General features: G+C 53.3%; 1 protein-coding gene across 1 annotated transcript in view; it reads right to left on the bottom strand.

Annotated features, from left to right (window-relative positions):
- Nucleotides 1-13,884, bottom strand: part of OTUD7A (OTU deubiquitinase 7A) — a 211,626-nt gene extending 197,742 nt beyond the window's left edge. Inside the window, 1 exon segment of the mRNA XM_074318359.1 lies at nucleotides 13,745-13,884. The gene's annotated coding sequence lies outside the window, so the exon portion shown is untranslated.
- Nucleotides 13,885-16,454: the final 2,570 nt, after the last annotated feature.

Genomic DNA, 16,454 nt, shown 5'->3' with positions numbered 1-16,454 from the left:
GGCCGGAAGGGCATCGGAGCTTTCGCACCACAGCTTACTAATCCTCTCTGTGACGTTCTAGGCACGTTCACTTTGATGGGACGTTGGAGGGGGCCCCGAAAGTGCAAGGATCAGTAATACAGGGAGAAACCTGACAACAGCTCTGGGGAACGAGAACCGGTGGGTGGGTCCCTTTCTCCTGGGACCCGCCACACGGCACTGGGACGACCTCTCCATCCCACCTGGAGCGCATCCACAGCACGGCCTGGCAACCAGGCCTCAGGGACCCCGCGAGCCATAACCAGGGCAACGCAGTGCCCGGCGGCCACAGAAGGGACTCAGTGATGTGCAAAGGGCAAGAAACAGTGCCAGGTGGAGAGGAGAAGAAAACCAACGGGACATCCTCTGCACCCATGGTTACGTCTTCTCTGATGGGTATTTTTCCGAAGAGCATTTGCTACTTTTAGGAGAAAGGAAATGTTTAGATACAACGTCTGGCAAACGAATGAGATAACACAGAGTCAAGGGCAGCAGAAGTTTGTGAAAGATTAAACGCAGAGCCAAGAAAATGCCCAGAGTCGCCCACCATCATGGGCTGCAGTGGACACTGAAGACCCGCCCTTACCCACACCCACCCCCCTGGCTGTCCCCAGGCAGCAGGACGCCTGCCCAGTGCGCTGCCACCCCAGGCACCCCAGGTGGACGGGACTGAGGGTCAGGGTACGCGAATGACACTATCGACGGCAGAGAAAGTTCAAGATGCAGCAGGCAGACACCTGGGGACCTTTTACGTAAACACCTGAGTCCTTCAGACCTCGTCCAGGAGTACACACAGGCAGTCGGAGCTGTGTGCTCCCGAGATGGTCCCACCCCAGGCCCCACACGCAGAACAGCACCCAGAGTAGGGGCATGGCACGCGCGTGCCCGATGTCGAGTGTGTGACACACTAACCGTCCAGGAGCAGGACGCGTGCTCTCCTCCTCAGTGCAGCTCAGGCGCCCCCACCCTTTCTTCTGGGAGAAGGCGGCCACCTGTGAAGCCAGGTCACAGCGGCTGGGCATTACACTTATTGTCGTGTAGCCACAACGTGCGCTCCGACTCCCCTCTCCACTGCGTGTGTGCAGGGGTGCGGGGTGATGAGCACGGCTCTATGGGGGCACTAACTGGGCACGACACTGCACCCCAAGTTAGTCCCTTCTTTGAGGAATCTGAAGAGTTTTTCCAGTGTCATGACTATGAAAAGCACCGTCACCACGGGGCAGGCAGCCCACGGGTGAGATTCCTGAACACGGGAAGATTTGCCACCTGCCCTTGGGGACCGAGGACCCTCACGGCAGAGCTCTGGGGGAATGCACACTCGGGGACGTGAGGGAGGGGCTGGCAGGGAAAGGCTTTCAGAAGGAACCTAAAAGGCACCATGGCAGCAGCGGGAGTACGGCTCACAGGGGCGGCTACTGCACCCAGGCCTGGCGGGACAGCCAGCAGCCATGATGGGGCAGGGCAGCCACACACTGTGGTGTGACCGGGACGAGGTGGGGGCTGGGCCAGGTGTCCTGGGGGCAGTGCCCAGGGAGCAGGAAATACTCTAAAATAGCGTGTGCTTTTCTTCTCTCTTTTTTTAAGTTGTAAATCATGCAGACTGCAAAAGATGCCTCAGGTGGATATCATCCACACAAAGGGCTCTAGAATATTCCAGCTGTCTGCCAGTGTTGGGGTGCTTTCCTCCCTTCCCTGCAGACCCCACACTCACCCCCTGCGGCATCTGTGCTCCTCCACACCCCACGCCGCACTTTTTATCTTAGTGACCAGATGAAAAGCAGCAAACACGTGCACTTCCAGACAAGACACCCAATCAGTCATTGGCCTCTGCAGAGCTGACAGCTCCCCATGGGACCAAGGCGGCCCAGCCACAGTGAGCACTCCGCCAGGAAACGGCTCCCTGGCTACCCCGAGGCCTCGGCATACAAATGCACCAGGCATTGTCCTGCCCTGCCCTGCCCTGTGGTGGCTCCATTTTCCAAGCTCCCGGCCACGTCCCTGTCACAAGCAGGGCACTCCCACAGCCCTCGCTCCAGCTGCACGACAACACCAGGTAAAGGGCACGGGCTCACACAGCCGCCTAGAGTCGCCAGAACCACCCAGGACTTCACATGTGCAGTGGCTCTGGGCTCCCAGAACCCCAGGGACCCCACAGAAGCAAATACAACCTCACTGGCCAGATACACCTGCCCTGAAGTCAAGCCAACAAAGGGGGCAGTCAAGTGAGAATGTGCAAGAAGCAGCGACTCCCCACGGACGGGCGGCAGCCGCAGGATGGACAGCGCCCCCTCCCCCAGCCCACCACCCCAAGAAGTTCAGGTCACAAATGACTTGGCACTGTTTTAGGTGATAAATTCAAGCATTTTTAAAAGGGATCAAAACCCGAAGTAAATAGTATGACAGTTTTAAAAAGACTGAGGACATGGGAAATGAAGAGAACTTACAGAAATGCACGACAGAATCACAGAAATCACAACCCAAGTGGCTGGGTTTTGTCGTGGGTGTGACGTGGACCAGGGAAAGGGCAGATTAGCAAAGGCGAAGGGAGAGCAGAGAGAACTATCCAGAACGCGGGGCAGGGAGCTGAAAGGAAAAAATGTGAGAGTGGCTGTAAAAACGGGCAAAGAACAGAAATGGCTGATAGATGACCAACTGGAAAAGAAAGAGAAGAGGCAAGTGGCAACAGACATCTGGTGACAGTGATGGCTAATGATCTAATGACATCCCTGCACGGATGCCAGACCCGCATCACGCCCTGGGCAGGGAGGACCCGGGAGCTGGTGGATGGTGGCTCGTGTTCCTGTGGTCCCAGGTATTCAAAGGAGCTACCGTACCCAGGGGCTCCCGTCTCCAGGCCGTCACACATCTGGGCTGTACAGGTGACCCCCGGGTGCAGTCCTTCCCAGACACCTTCCGTCCACATCTGCAACAGCGCAGTGTTGGCCATTGTTTGAACTGACTGTCAGGGGACTGCTGACCTCTGTCTGCGGCAATGTGGGGGTCAGCCCAGCGGGCGTCCACGAGGCTTCGGTCCACTGACACGCCCTGTGTAGGCAGGCAAAGAAGAAACCATGTGGAGACTTCCGCTTCCTGGCTCTGCAGTGCCTGGTGGATTTCCCCACTAAGCAACTAAAGACGGCGAGTGTGGGTGCCCCCGCACTTGTGTGCCACGTGGCTGGCAGGGACCCCAGGCCCAGCAGGCTGAAGGTGCTGCACCCAGGACAGCCGGCAGGGCACCTGGCCAGGGCACACCCCTTGCCAACACTCATTTGTCAGGATTTAGGACTTCCTACTCTTATGTTGCCATGGCCTCTGAAAGATGGACAAACTCTGCAGAACTGAACGTTGTAAACATGTAACTCTTTAAAACCAAATGCTTAAAACAAACATACTTAGATTGCTGCAAGGAAGCCAGTTCCAAAATGTAGTTTGGGCCCACAGATTTGCACATGCAAAGAACTCTTGAAAAAAATGCAAAATGTTTAGAAGCTTCGACTCAACAAAGCAAATGCACAGCTCCTGGGTGTCAAGGGCTCAGTCGGTGTTTGTGAAAATAGCTTGTACTTCACGAGGTGGAGAGCTGGGAGCCCTCTGCTTGCGTCACCTGAACAGTGTTACCTGCCTGACAGTGTAGCTGTGAAATTTAAACTAGATAATGTTGATAAAGCACGTGGCAATCTGTGATGGCGACTCTTTCTGCACAGGGATTATGGCCTTTATTTAACATTCATCAGTGATTAAAGCAGGAAGTGGTGACTCCAGGCTTTATTGATTCACGTCCAGCGGCCACAGAAACTTCCGAGACACAGGCGGTGGGTCTGTCCCAGGCCGCCAGGCCCCAGCAGGTGCGGGATCGGACGCAGAGACAGACACAGCCTGGGCCAGACGCGCAGTGAGTGAGGTACCTGCCTGCCTCCTGCCCCCCGTGTAGGGGGGCCTGAGCCGTGGGATGTCAGATCTCTAACACAATAGTTGTTCTCATAGAACAGAAGGGCCTTTGTGATAAATGGTTCTGCAGTAAAACAACAACTCCTCTTGGAAAAGGAACCCCAAAGTTACAAATGCTACACAATGCCCAGCCCAGATGGAGAACGGTGACCCGTTTCTCTTCTCAAAGCACAAGGAGTGCCCAGAGTTTGTCAGCAAAGACCCCCGGACAGCCGCTTCTAGGGCACGGCTTACTCCTGCACACGCTGGAAGCCCCAAAGAACAATGAAAAGGGAGCAAGGGAATGAGAACGATAACATAGTCCACCTTGAACGCATCGAGGTGACACACGAGCAGAAAGAACAAATCACCGCAAGCCAGGACCAAGGTCGTCAGGAATGGACACAGCGAGCCGTGCCCGCCTGACCCCTGGGGGAGACAGACCCCTCTGGGAGAAGCGATGGTGGTGCCAGATCCCGGGGACGAGGGGCGTGGCCTCGTCCAGAGAGAAGGCAGGCAGCCGACCTGAGACAGAAACACAAAGCACCCGCTCCCAGCCACACCCACCTCACACAGGAACATCTGGGGACGCAGCCCCACCCGCCGAGCAGTGTGTTCCAGACCCAGGCTCCTCCCTGACCCCCGTGTTCAGCAGAGCCCTGAGTGTCAAACAGGACAGAGTCACAAAGGAACCAGCACGGGGACCAGGCACGGAAACGGGGGTGAAGCAGGAGGGGGGAGAGAGTGAACACAGCTACATGGCGACAAACCGGGCAGGTGAGGACACTTGCAGTAAAACATTCCCCACAGTCTGTGAGTTTTCTACTCGTGCCGTAACAATGCACCACAAACGTGGGGCTTTAAACACCAGTGATGTGTCATCTGATCCTTCTGGGGGTCAGGAGGCCCCCTGGGTCTCACTGGGCCACAGGGAAGGCACTGCAGGGCTGCGTGCCCCAGGGGGTGCAGGGACAATGTGCTCCCCGTCTTTTATGGTGTCCAGAGGCCACCCCGCTCCTTGGCCCATGGACCCTTCCAGGAACCGCATCACTGACCTATTTCCAGGGTCACACCTCGCACTCTGCCGCTTCTGCCTCCCGGGATCCTAGCTGCCCACCTGGCAGCGCAGGCTCACACCCCCACCTCCAGACGCCTAACTTACAGCTCTGAGTGCCTGCAGCCTTGGAAAAGTACCAGGGTCACAGGGGCCAGGGGTGAGGAGCTGAGCAGCTTTGGGGGTCAGCACGCTGCCTACCTCAGGAAGAAGCTTTTTCTGCAGCTGGGCCTGTAAAGGGCTAGGTCTGCCCCCAAGGAAGTGCCTGGCCTGTGGAGCCCCTGGCCCCCACCTGGCTCCCTCAGAGGCAGCCCTGGCTCCCACGAGTCTGTGCGCTGCTGACATGGTGCCCTCCTGTGTGGCCTCCCCCCACCCTGGTGACTGCCCAAAGAGCGTGCAGTGCCCAGTGGTCCCATGTCACCTTTCGTGTGCAGCCCAGCCAGCACCCGAGGCCCTTGGCAGGGGTCTGTGGCTGGGGCAGCCAGATGTCCATTTCTAGAGGGCTTTGTCATGTCTTTCTCTGCTATTCTGTGAAATGCCACCAGGAATCTGGGGCAAAAGACCACCACCTGCCTCGCGGGCAACACGAGGAACCAACAGGGAGGGGTGTCAGTGACCTCTGTGAATGCAGACGGGCCGTCCCATCGCGCTGCACAGCTGGGGTGGCCCACATGCTTCCTGCTCAGAAAGCATGTGCTTCCTCCCCTCCCTGTCAGGAAGAATGTGACGTGACGAGCGCAGGTTTTGGAACGGGGGCTCTGGGTTTCATTCCAGAACGCTCCCCCTGCCCTTAAACACTCATCCCCCCCCCCCCCCGATGCCCTGGGCATGTCCTGCACCATGGAGGGTTAGTTTTCTTAGTGGTGCCCACCCTCGTCTCCCTCCAGAGCGTACCCAGGTGTGCGCAGAGTACAGGGCGTGGGGGGTGGGGAGGGGGCCCCCACAGACTCTCCATTCTTATAAAGGGCTTTGTGTGGAGACACTGCTGTTTAACTGAAGCCCTCACTTTGTCACCACGGAGACCGCGGTTCCGTTCCTCCTTGGGCAACTTTCACAAAAGAGAGAACGCTGAAAGACAGGCAAGCCTAATTACTTACAAAAAAACTTTCCTAGCAGTACTTTGTCCAGAAAGCCTCGTTCCCCACGCAGCTCCACGGATCAGACCTGCATGTCACGGTGCCGTGGGTCTGTCACGGGAACTTGAGAGGGTATCATTCTCCTTCCAAACTGAAATAACCGGATAGCAGGTGATAAGGGATTTTGCTCAGTGGCAGCGAGGGGAGGTCCGAGGGCCCCGGCCGCCTCCTGGGACCCTTTAGAGCACACAGGTGAGCCCATGCAAGAGGCCTGGCAGTTAGAATGAGGGCGGGGGACCCGAGTGCACAGCACGGTCCTGGTCAGGATGTGAACAGAGGCCCAAAGGGGGCATTTGCGGTGCAGTGTGGATGGTGTAAAACGCTTTCTTCTTCGAGGCCCCTCTGCAAACCCAGAAACAGCGAGGCAGGGAGGAGAGCGTTTCAATACTGTGTCCTATCAAACGGATGCAGCTAATACTCGCTAAGACAGCACACAGTGGATGTATGTATATCACATAAAGTGGAAAGTACGAAACCGGAACTGCTCTTAGAACACACCCTGAGCTATGGGACAAGCGAGGCTCATTCCGCCCGTCACCGGATCACCCGGGTTTGGTTTGTTTCGCGCGCTACCAAACTGGGGGCTCAAGATAGAAAATAGTCCAAATTTCACATCAACTACCTTCTGAACCACACCACTGGTGAACGCACGGGAGCTAAGCAATTCTAGGAAGAATAATTAAATCTCTGATTTTAATTCCTGAAGGACAACAGAACGCAGATGACAAACACAAACTGCAAGTGTGTTCTGAACAAGTGGCCCCGAGACGTCGTCAGACGCCCCTCGAGGGGCTTAGTGTTTGGGGGGTGTTGTCCACGCAACTCATTTCTCATTGGAAATGCTGCTATAATGCTCGGTAGGCGCCCCAACCAGAGAAATGGATACAAATATTTTTAGGGGACACCGAATTGCTCCTATCTGTTCTCTCTCAGCACCTGGAGAGAACTGGGGTCACTGGGCACAGAATCACGGGGTGAAATGCGACGACAGAGGTCAGGCAGCCCCGTCTTCCTTTTTCATGTGCAACTAAGACCTAGAGAATGTGCCCCAGACGAGGGCTGCGAGCTCTCTCCCTGCCAGGCTGTCACCCTGGGGACAGGGGGACAGCAGGGCCACATGCAGACGCTCATCCATGGCCGTGTTTCTGGCCTGGGCCTCCAGTCACTCCGTGGGCACAGAGGAGTTTAACTGAAATGCAACGACACACTGATCTTATAATAATAACCCCCAAATACTAAGCAGTGGACTCTCGCCCACACGGACCCTGCTCTAAGGCCCCTGAAGCCTCCAGCACCGGTTGTGAAAATAATGCATTTCTGAATGCACTGCCTGCCAGACTGTGCACAGGACAAGCCAACAGTGGCAGAAGACACCTAGGGACACCCTGTCAGCCTCGCCCAGGGCAGGCAGAGGACCCTGGGGAGGCAGCTGGGCTGACAGCACATGCGGCACCTGATAACCCAGAGTCAACTGGCACTTCCAGCCAAGTGGACCCGAGGGCTCAGTTCAGTCAGCACTTCAGAGACAGGCTTTGCAAGCGACTAACCAGGAATGTGCACCCGGACGGCACCCATCCTTGCACTTCCAGGCCTCATGTTCCCAAGAGATCCAGCCGGCCTTCCAATAACTGCGCACCCATGGTGCCAAGGGAAACAGAGAGCCACCGAGCTTTTTCTCAACCTAACAGGTGACGGGGCCACTTACCTCCACGTGGGCCGGCATCATCCCTGAGCTGGCCTTCACCACAGGCAATGCCAATGACAGGGGTGCCCCAGGGCCTCAAAGCCCAGACTCATTCTGGGAACGCTGGGAGTGTGCTGAGGGTGGGGCCGGCAGTGGCCTGGCACACACCTCCCCCAGGGGTCCATGCTGAGACCACCATCTCAGGCAGGACCTCAGGTCACAGCCACCGCCCCAGCCTGCAGGACTCCACCTTTGGAAAGCTTTTCTCTCTCCTCGCCCCCACCCCAAGTTGTCTGTGTCAACGACTGAGCTTTCATCAGCTTACAAGTGGAAGCAACAGGATGCTGTAACCACCCCACCCAATGAGCCTGGGGGCCGCTCTTCGTGTGGCCAGCAGGGGACACCTCCCGGTTCTCAGGGAGTCTGCAGTCCTCTGAGGTAAAGACGCGTCCTTCGTCATTTTTCAACAGAGCAGGCTAACGATTCTAGATACAGTACAAGAACCACGACGTCCTCGAAGGTCATCCATCCCTCTTACCCAGGCCTCTTTCTTCCTCTACAAACATCAAGGACAAAGTAGTTCATCCAAGCAATGCCCTGGGTGACAAGTGCAGACTGTCGAATCCATCAAGTGACGAGGGACAGAAACTGGGCTCGCGGTGACAGACACACCTTGTCTCCAATTCCTCTTACTGTATGTCTGATCGCTTAGAGTTTAAGAACTCAGTGCATACACTCCCATCTGCTCCTCCCTGTCGCCTGTGGGAGGGCCAGAGCCAACAGTCTCCCCTCAGGGGACTCGGGGACTGCCCAAGGGCACACAGCTGCTCACCCATCCAAGTCGGCTGGCGACTTGTCCTATTTATTTTTACTGTTCAGTGGTGATTCCTTTAAGAGATGGCACAATAGTATCTTAAGGTTGGAAAAACAAATATTCTAATTCATACATTGTTTAAAAAGTTAACTGTATATCTTGGGTCAAATAACCCTTTTTAAAGGCAGGAAGAATGACACGTGCAAGTGTGTGGCCTATACTTCAGTAACACGTTTGTTTTGCAGCTCAAAATCATCATTAGATGAACTATGGGGAAATGGGTTGTAACCCTGGTCTCTGAACCTCCCAGAGAAAAGGGTACTGATTGAGCTTTCAGGTGGGAGGGGGCTGCAGAAGGAGCAACAGACCACGCCCCAGAACACACCCAGTACAGAGCAAGCTAAGCTTCACTGAAGAACCGGGAGAGCCCCACGTTACAGCCACTCCTGACATGGGAGCAGAGATGATGGGGTGAGTTGGGGCTGTGTCAGCACAGCCGGGTCTTCTTAGAGATGTCAAGGCTCAAGCTAGCAGGTGGCACCCGGGACATCTGCCAGCCCCACACAGCCACTGTCTCTGGGGTGAGCTCCGAAACTCATCCCAGTAACTGAGCCACACCCACCTCACCCAGGGTGGGTGGCTTGTCTGTTCACACCAATCCTCAGCACCACATGAAACGGCCGTAATCTAACAAAACAATTGAATGAAATGCCGAGCAGAAAAGGAAATGAATTTCAAAGGTCTCATTTTATATTTCATAAAAGTCAATAGCATCTTACTCATGTATATTCATTCAGACATCAAATTCCCATTATATTTATAAGGAAAGCTACGTAAGAGTAAACTCAGGTCAAACAGGAAACATATCACTGGAAGGACAAACACAAAATCCTTCCAATTCAGAAAATGACTGTACTTATGACTCGCCTGCTTACACCAGAGCCATGTATCTAGAACGTGGCTGAGCATTAATGGACAGGGGACTTCTCAGAAGGTGAGAAGGTGGATGGCATGACTCTGGGACAGCAAGGGCTGGGGTTTCATGGAATCACATGAGATCAGGCCTTGGTGACACGGAGGCTGGCTGGTGCTCTCCTGCTCCCACGAGGAGCCTAAAGCATGAGTGGACCATGTCTTGTCACAAGCGGCCGGCTGTGGCTGAAGCAGGAGGAAAAGCAGGGTCTACTACCTCCTCATCCCACACTGCCCGCGCCCCACCTCCTGGTCAAGAGATGCCACGTGCAAACCAGCCCGCTAAACGCGCCTCCACAAAGCGGGCAAGTAAGAAGGCAGCATCCAGCCCATCTCTCAATTTCAGAATTTAAAGACTTATTTTCAAGCCTCTTTTGTAGTCCATCACTATGAATGATTGCCCCCAAATTGTGGCAAAGGCGGTACCTCCCTTGCCCGCTCCGTCTCATCTGTGTTGGGGCCATCTTATTCTTGGTCTGACACACACTTTGCTTGGGGTTGCAGCAGTCACCAAGGACAAATAAAACTCCACTTCCAAGTTTCAAGGGTGAAATATTTTAAATTAGATTACAAAAAGGAGCCAGAATGTTTTGTTTCCATGCCCATGCCTGTGGATCTCAGGGCTCCCTGTGGGTAGGAAGTGCCGGGGTCGTCCTCAGGATGGACATCTGAAAGGATCAGGTGCCACCTGCCTTGTTTTGTTAATCTAGTGGCACTTCCCCCTGTCGCCATTGCAAGTGAAGAGCCTGGCTCAGCATGAAGCTGAAGAACACACTCTCCCTGTTTGTCCCTTTGGCATCAATAATTGGATTTTTACACGCATTTCCGATGGAATAAGAAGTAAAAAGAGATATCCAGTCGTAGCATTTGGACAGTTCTCTAGTAGAAGAGAACTGTTCCTTCAAGGTGTCATGGCTCCCTTTTGCATGGGTTCTCCACAGGGAAGGGGGGAGTCTGCTGTTCGGTACCACATTTAGACGCCGTGGTGAGCACCCACGCCTGGGAAACACTGATCCCTGCTCCCAAGATGACCCTCCACGCAGGACCTAGGTTCAGTGTCTGCCAGGGGCAGCCTCCAGGGCACCTGCTGGTGAGTAACCTGCCACGCACTGAAGTCAGGTTAAGCACATTTAAGTGAAAAGCACAGTTGCCTCTTTGCGCCTGTTTGTATTTCCTATGGATAAAGAAACGTACAGTGATTAAACATTCACTTTTCTCCATCGGAGAAATCCTGAGGCCAACAATCGGGCAAGGCAGGCAAATCAACCCCAGGGAGGTTCCACTGACACAGTCCCAGGGTTTAGCCAGTAGGAGTCAAACCCAAGATAAAACGGTACCAGGACTTGGGCGACTCTCCACGGGCTGTCCTGGCTGTCATGCCCTCAGCATGACCAGGATTCGGTCCTACCAGCCAACTCACTCCTTCCCAAGCCACCACTCCCCTTCAGCAGTCTGGGACAGCACTGAATCTTCAGACTGGAACCAACCGCCACTCTCCCAAGATATGGCGCCATTAGAGCAACGTCCCTGCCTCATCCAAGGAGGCCCACGTTCTGGGAGCCACAACCTCTAGCTATTCAAGTCTGTGCCCGCCCTTCCTTCAGTTTCCATCCCTTGAGCGACAGGCACAGGAGGCGCGGCGGCGCGCACATACACTCCCCACGGCTTGGAGATCCTCTCGCAAGGTGGCTCAGGTGGAGGCTCGCCAGCCGCGTTCCGCACGCCCCCTGCTGGCCCCGCGGGGGCTGACTCAGCCTTTCTTCTCCCAGCCCCAGCCAGGAATACATGACCTTAAGATCCAAAGGGAACAAAAGGGAAAGCCAAAGCGATTTTGGCTTCTTAGAAACGCAAGATACGACCCTCTAAAAGGGGGATGAAAAAGCTTTAAAGCCTAAAACATTTGCTTTTGAAATGTTTTAGGAAATAAATGCAGGACATCTAAAGATGTAGTGAAAACACTTGCATTTGAATTTTCACAAGTACTAACCACGAGTTAAGTAAAAAACATCATGATAAATATTTTCAGAGGGCTACAGGTAAAAAAAAAGTGGATATGTGGCAAGAGTGGTTTCACAGCCCTGACGTGGGAGCTCAAGTTCTAAAGCAACTGTACACAGTGGGTCAAAGTCACCAAATGACGCGTATTGTGGACAGTTCTGGTACAAGCATCCCTTTCTCATCCAGCCTTGCCATTATGAGTAAATTTGGCACTTTCAAGAATGAGGCGCCATGTACACCCTGCTTGCTCAGAAGGGAGGTGCCCCTCCCCTTCTGCACAAGGTGAGAACAGATGGTTCAGCATCTCCACAATTCCAATGCTGGCCTCCACCAGGGCCTCAGGCCTCCGCGGTTACTTCCTCCCGGGACACCTGCCACACAGGATCCAGGCTGAGACCCACACCTGGCAAGACTCGATACAGCAATGGCTTCTATGGCCACTCCCAACGGCAAGTGTGGAAAGGAAACCCCTGCTTCCCCCATTTGCTTCATACCCATCCAGGGTTCGGAAGGTTCATGTTCCTGACTAGCCTGAACTTTTGTGTAGCATGTGGTACTAAATTCCTTACAGACCCAATAGGACCACACTAATGACTTAATCCATGCTTATTTTAACCAATTAGGAGTGGTCATTAATTATTAAATACAAAAATGTCAATAATTTTGTCCCATGCTGAATATCCTTTTGATATGAGAGGCTTAAGTAGATATTCAGACTGTCTTGGGAACTTGCTACTTTTGTTCCCATAATAGTCGGTACTAGTGGAACACTCACAAACTCTAATGATGGCATGCTGCTCGCTTTTAGGGGAAAAATGCCTCCAGAACGTGGGGTGCTGTAGGTAGGTTTCCAGCCTTCGCCCCCTCTCCGCCCTCTATGGGTGTTGAATTGGCCTTGGATGCTGGTGGGACACACAGCAGCTGTGGTAAGGAGAGGAAAAGCAAGGAGGACCGGAAGAGCTGCTAACGTTCCCCAGGCAGGCTGCTCCCAGACACCTCCTGGATGGGGGAGGTTCATGGAGAAGGAAAGAGACCTGCAGATTTTCCTGAAGCCGTCAAGGCCTGTAAAGATTTTGCTTATGCTGTCCATCTTTTCCTGGACACATCGTCTGCCACATTAAATATAATACCTTTAAAAAATTATAGGATCATGGCTTACTTTCAATTGGAAACATAAGGCAAGGCAATAGCATGTGTCATGCGTGACTTTCCCCTGGATCCTTGCACTGTGGACAGGTAGCGATTCCAAGATCCGCGGGATCTAACAAGTTCCCTTCGGCCACTCTCAAGACTATTAATTCTCAAGCCAGTAAATAAAAATAAAAACTGTTTTCACTTCTGTAAGGTGGTTGAGTTTAGAGAGCAAAGGCAAATCCATTTTATTGCAAAGCTTTTCAAAGCGCTGCAAGAGCTGCACGGGGAGGAGGGTACACTCCAGCGGTTGTGTCCAATGAAGGAAAGTTTTTGTTAATGATGACATCACTGACATTTCCCAAATTTAAAGGAGCACTGAAAGCACAGCATTTGCAATTTTTTCCCCCTCCAGTGAGAGGACACTAAGGAAGGCCTCTCCGGGTTCACAGCCAAATTGCATTATCGGTTCGCTTCCTGCCCAGCCAGACCCAGCGGAGCTATGGAGCGGTGCGCCGGGCCGCGGTGGCCCACCCAGCCACAGCCCGGGTGCCCCGCTAGCGGCCTCACGCGCTGGTCCCGGGCAGGGCCGTGCCTGGGAGTCAGCCGGCGCCGCGGGACCCCCGTCGCGTTCCCACGGACCGAGGGACCGGTCCCCCCACGCCTGTCATCACGTTCTAGTGCGGACAGCTGAGCGGCCCAGAGGAGACGCCGGCCCGACCCAGCAGGAGCGCCGCGCCCTGCCTGGGAGACGCGCGCCTCGCCGGGCCGGAACCGGTGGCCACGGCGCTCGCGGGGTCCAGAGCGGAGCCCGCAATGCAGACGCGCCCGCCGGCCACGCGCGGGGGCCACGACCCCCGCGCCCCCGCGCCCCTGCCCCACGGTTACCGGCCTTGCGCCCACTCGCCTCGCCGCGGAGGGACTCCGCGCCCGCGCTCGGACCGCGCACCTGCCTGGTCCACGGCCCCGACCCGCCGCCGCCGGCAGCACCGCGGCCAGCGCCGTCTCACCTGCCGCGCGGCTCCGCTCCGCTCCGCCAGCCCGCAGCGCCGCAGTCGCCGCTACCCGACTTCCATTTTCTTTCGCTTTAAAGGAAAATCAGATCAGCTGTTTTGCTCGCGCTCCGGCTCCGCGGCCCCCTCCCCAGCTGCTGCTCGCGGTCCCGGGGGCCTCTCCTCCCCCGCCTCCTCCCGCGCGCTGCTCCGCCCCTCGCGCCCCGCCGCTCCGCCCGCGGCCGCGCGCAGCGCCCGCCTCCCGGCTCCGCCCGCAGCCGCCCGGCGCGCGCCCTGCCCTGACGTCACCGGCCGCAGCCGCGCCCCCGCCTCTCGACGTGCGCGCGCCGCGTCGCCCCCGCCCCACCGGGCAGACCTATGAGCGCGCGTGCTCGCGGCCGCGACCTGAGCCGCAGACCCGAGCTCCGGGGAGAGCGCACGGCGCCCCCACGCCCGCGTTCCCGTGCTCGCCCTTCGCGGTGCCCCTTGGCACCTGCCCGCTGGGCAGCAGGAAACGCTGCGTGCACCGCCCGCCTTTGCCCTCTGCCTGCCTCGCACAGTCCGGGCCACCTTTCTCATTTCTCCCCTCCCTCCCCCACCTCGCGCTTCCGTCCTAAGCATCCCAAACTTTCTCCCACCCATCCTGTCTCGGCTCCATTTCCAAGCCCTGCTCCGTGGCCAACGCATCCCATCTAATCCAGAGTTGGTTCTTTTGCCTCCTAAACCGGTTCTCCGGCCGTTGCCCATCTTGCTTCCTCTTAATACTTTCTCACGCCGCCACTTTGGGTGATTCCCCTCGCCGATGTCAAGCAAGGACTGCCCGCTGCTCTCTGCCCACTCTCACATCTTCCTCTTGGGGGAACCTCGCCCCCTATTCCAAATACCATGTTGTATTGCAGATAGCTGATACCATCCTGTATTTCTTGTACAGCTTCGGACGTTTGCGTGGTTTCAGACATATATTTAATAAAATTTAGTAATTTATTTGACGTCTGAAATTAATACACAGTAAAGACTTTTAAAATGCACAGTCCTGTGATTTTTAAACATTTACTTAGATTCGTGTAAGTACCAGCGCAGTCAGGATACATCATTCAAAGGATTCCCTTGTGCGGTCCTTTTATAGCCGCGCCCTCCCCGAACCCTATTATGTGCTGGCGTAAGGCAGCTACTATGTTCCCCAATGCTGTGGTTTTGTTTTTTCGAGAATATCATATACATGAAATTATACACTATGCAGCATTTTGAAACTGACTATTCATTCACCATCGTATCTTTGAGATTCATTCATGTTGCGTGTATCAATGGCTCTTTTATTGTTGGGTACTATCCCGTTAGCTGTACCATACTTGCTCTCTTCAGACTCATTGAAGGTTACTCGGATGCTTTCCATGTTTTCGCGATTGTGAATATGCTATAAACATTTGAATGCAGAGTTTTGTATGGACAAAAGTTATCAAAATAGGAGTGCCATTGCTAGTCTTATGGTAAACTTCTTTCAAGTTTATAGGAACCCTCCAGTTTTCCAGAGTGACTCCACCATGTTAACCACCAGCAATGTGAGTTCCACTTTCCTGCATTCTTGTCAGCACTTGGTATTTGCAATACATATAATTTTAGACATTCTCATAGGTGATATTTCATTGTTTTAATTTCCAATTCCCTCATGAAAAATAATGTTGAGCATCTTTTCATATCCTTATTGCTATCTGTTTATCTTCTTTAGTGAGGTGTCTCTTCACATCTTTTGCCTATTTTTTAATCGGGTTTTTTTATTTCCTTCTCGTTGAATTTTAAGAATCCTTTGCATATTTTTGATAGTATTTTTATGCTATGTATTTTGCAAATATTTTCTGCCAGTGTGAGGCTTGTGTTTCTATTCTCTTAACTGTCTTCTGCAGAGCAGAAGTCTTTAATTTTAATAAAGTCTAACAGCAATTTTTTTCTTCCACAGAAAATACTTTTGGTATTGTATCTAAAAACATAACCAAACCCAAGGTCACATAGATTTATGTAAATTTTTTTCAAAGTTTTATAGTTTTACATCTTACACTTAGGTCTATGATCCATTTTTATTTAAATTTGTGAAGGTATAAGGTCTGTGTCAGATTTTTATTTTTTTGCATGTGGATGTTTAGTAGCTCCAGCATCATTTGTTTTAAAAAAATCATCCTTTTCCCCATTGAATTTCCTTTGCTGCTTTGTCAAAGATTAGTTGACTATATTTGTGAGAGTCTAATTTCTGGGCTTTCTAGTCTGTTGTCTTGATCTGTGTGTTTATTTTTTGACCAATACCACAGTGCCTTGATTACTATAGCTTTATAGTAAGTCAAAGTTGGGAGGTTTCATTCCTTTTTATTATTTTTCAGTATTCTGTTGACGATTCTAGGTCTTTTCCCTTTTCATATAAACTTTCGAATCAGTGTGCAGATATCTACAAAATAATTTGTGCAGGTTTTGATTGGGATTCCATTAAATGTATACATCAAGTTTGAAAGAATTGAAATCTTAACAATATCGAGTCCTCCAATCCATAAATATGATCCATGTCCCTATGTATTTAGATCCTCTTTGCATTTTTCAGCAATGTTTCGTAGTTTCTGCATAAAAGTCCTGTACATATTTTGTTAGATTTACATGCATTTTATTATTATGAAGCTATTGTAATGGGGTTTTTGTATTTCTAATTTCAATTCCTGGAATATAGGAAAGCAGTCGGCTTTTAGGT

The sequence above is a fragment of the Rhinolophus sinicus genome, linkage group LG13, assembly GCF_036562045.2.
Source record: "Rhinolophus sinicus isolate RSC01 linkage group LG13, ASM3656204v1, whole genome shotgun sequence".
Lineage (NCBI taxonomy): Eukaryota > Metazoa > Chordata > Mammalia > Chiroptera > Rhinolophidae > Rhinolophus > Rhinolophus sinicus.
Note: the sequence above shows the minus strand (reverse complement) of the source record. Positions and strands in the feature narration are given on the sequence as shown.